Source organism: Pogonomyrmex barbatus, unplaced genomic scaffold, assembly GCF_055798465.1.
Source record: "Pogonomyrmex barbatus isolate J1 unplaced genomic scaffold, ASM5579846v1 scaffold15, whole genome shotgun sequence".
NCBI classification, from domain to species: Eukaryota; Metazoa; Arthropoda; class Insecta; order Hymenoptera; family Formicidae; genus Pogonomyrmex; species Pogonomyrmex barbatus.
This window is the reverse complement of record NW_028297111.1, coordinates 7,326,834-7,330,179: the sequence shown is the minus strand read 5'-3', so window position 1 is coordinate 7,330,179 and position 3,346 is coordinate 7,326,834.

The following is a 3,346-nucleotide window of genomic DNA, read 5'->3' as shown; positions in this document are numbered from 1 at the left end:
AAAAGTCCCTTTAAAGAGACTTTCAAGAGAGAAGATATTAGTTGCAATTTCTCACATCAGAATAAAATTTTAGTTAATGAATCTATTTTTAAAGGATTGTTTCACATTTGTTTTAGAGAATCTGCTTAACGAAGCAGTAAAAAATTTAAATTGTAAAAGATTAAAAGAGCGATGTGAACTTTGCTAAGTTACAGTTCGATTTTATTCCTGCGTCATCGTTATATGCGATTTCGATTTTATGTATATGTACATACATAAATTTCGTTACTGCTGACTTACTAACACTGGTTTATCTATAAAACATCCATTGATCCTCACCCCCTCCTTTATCAAGACGATCCTAAAAATTGTTTTGACGCACACGATCCACCTTCGCCCCGCTCAAACAGCTATCGTCTAGACTTGCAGGTCGCAAACAGGCATCGGATTTGAAGAGCATTAATCTCCTTGTGAATTATTTATTGCGACATGTCAACTAAATCATAAATATCAACAAAAACGTCGCGCGTGGTTGTACGAATGTTTTTTTCTCAATGAAACGCGTGGCATTTTTATCATTCAGAATTCTATTTCCGATTCATCGCGATATATCGTTCGATAAATAAAATTTACGAAGATAAAATGAAACAAAACACATGCGAAAGTGTATAATAAAAGTTTTACATGGAAGAAAAAAAAAAGAGATATACGCAATAAAAATTTAACCGTCAGTAATCAGAAAAACCGAAAGAGATATATTGAGCGCCATTGTTGTCTCTCTCGAATTTCAACTCTTGGTGTCGCACGAAATCCGCGCGAAAAAATGACATTTCTCTGACGGTCTATTTATGACGATGACACAAACATATCACGTTGCTGTGCAACAAATGCGATATGATAATTAACATGAAATTTTTTTTTTTCTTTCATACATCGATCTTTCCGTAGCTCGATCTTCCGGCTAGGGATAGGATTTCGAGGATCCAAGCGAGGATACTAACAAGCGATCGTCCGATTGGGATTTCGTTCAATCGTAAGAAAAAAAAACCGCATCGCGCAGTTTCTGCTCTCTTATCCGACTTCAAAACAAAGATCAACGACACTTTTGCGCGCCGGCGGAGTTGTTTTAACTCGCAGATAGGCGGCCGCCGAAGCCTCTGCCATCGGCGATCACGAGCACGCCGGCTGATTCGCAGTTCGTTGCGCGTCGCAGAGACGCAATGATAAATAGTAGACGAGATATATGGGCTTCTGAGACCAGAAATAAACGAACGGCTTAATTTGGAATGGGGCACGATGGGTCGCCTGCCTTTAAATCGATCGGCTCTTTTTTCTCATATCATGAAAAATGAAGACAGGCGCAACCGACGATCGACCATTCGCTCGGTGCGCGTCCCCAAGTGCACGTGACATACTTCGCTTTGTGAATTGCGATGAGTATGCCTGCTAGTTCGCGAAACACATTTGGCGCAATCACAATCAAATAAATTCTTGCCTCGCGTATTTGCGCAAATTTGTGTATCTGAAAAGCTTCCTAGTAAGATTTAATAAGTGATGAAAAAATTGTCACGTTAAAAACGCTGGTATCACCTAACGGATACCGGGAATTGCGACCCGATATTTGCTCCACACTTAGCAGTGTTGTTTAAACATGTCTTCTGAATTTAATTTAATCTAATTAATCTGTAAATCGCATTCGGATCCGAATCCATTGCGTTTGAATCGAAAACAATTCTCGGCTGCGCGAGAGAATGGAATTAACCATTCTGCAAAGTGGGCGGCCGATATATTTAACACGATCGTCATCGCGAAGTATTCTTTGTTATTTATTCGTAACAAGAAAAACTCTGGTTTTTCCGGATTTTACGAGTACTTCCGAATAATTACCGAATAATTACGTTACATCGCACATTTTTGCTTAAAAGAAGGAAAAAGAAGATTGCAGAAAAAACTTATGAAATGATTTTATTACTACTCACCATTATTACTACATCTAATATATCTAATATATAAATATAGACATAATTATATTAATCAACAAGATGTTTTGTGTAAAAAGATGTTAATTTATTAATTTATACATGCTGATAAATATGAATATGATAATAAACAAGTTCCAACATACATGTCATATTTTTTTAGAAATTAATATTTTTTTTAGTTTATAAAAAGTGACCAATACGGTAATCCGGTAATTTATTCTTTTAATACCTTTTTTCACACAGGAGGCATTTCCGCCTTTTTTAATTACAATGTAATGGCAAACATATTTTTATTTTTGTAGAACAGAAGAATGCTAGCTTCAAAGTTATTCAATACTTTATTAATATGAATTTGTATAAAAAAAAAAAAAAAATAGTAAATCTGACAGTCTGGGAATCTAAGAAACCTGGAAAAAATTCAGGAAAGTAAGATCTATTTAGATAAGTAACATACATAATTCTTAATTCTGATTCTACAGTTCTAAAAACTGCAATGACAATATTCGGTTCACACAATACAAAAAAATGACCTTGTTACTGTAATATTCATGTTCATCATGATTAAATTAATGAAAAACATTCTATTTCATTTATGACATTAAAAAAAGTTAAAATTTGTTTGTCGTTAAAAAACTAAAATATTATGAAACTTACACGTATTACTGTAACTGCTTATGTTTAAATTGTACAAAGAATTAATGAAATTTGAATATAATCAATTTAAAAAAAAATGCATATTAATTTATTTGATAATCAAAATCGTAAACCACCAATTATATTGAATACTCTGTGATCGATGTGTATCCAACCAATCGTTTGTATCGTTTTTTGTATCGCCGAAGAAAGAGCAAAGATAGTTTCATCAGCTAGCAAAATGATTTAGTAGTTATACTTTCATCTATTATTAATACCGTTATCTCTCATGAATTGGTATTTCCATTTTTATTCTACCACAAGTAAATTTATAAACGATTCCCTCGACATCGAGAGAGAGAGAGAGAGACACGTTGAAATAAGAATATTGGAAATATTCTTTTTTTTCATAAAATAGTTAAAGTGTATGATTATGATTGTTATTCGCTTCTGTAATGTATATATTTAGAAGGTCAGAAGGAAGGTTTTTGTTTCGGATGCGATGCACATATTTCATGATTTAATTTTCCGATGCGTCATTGTTTGTCGCGACGCAGAACAAAATGTTCGCTTCAAGGTACCCGGCCACTTTTATCATCAATCTAATGGAAATGGAGGCTCGTGGGCTCGAGGGCTCTTTCCCGCGCTGTTGTTGCAGCCGATTACTCCGGATGCGGGTGTGTCACAACATTCCAGTAAATGCACGCTAATAGTATAACATTACATCAATATTATAATTTCCCACTCAGCGA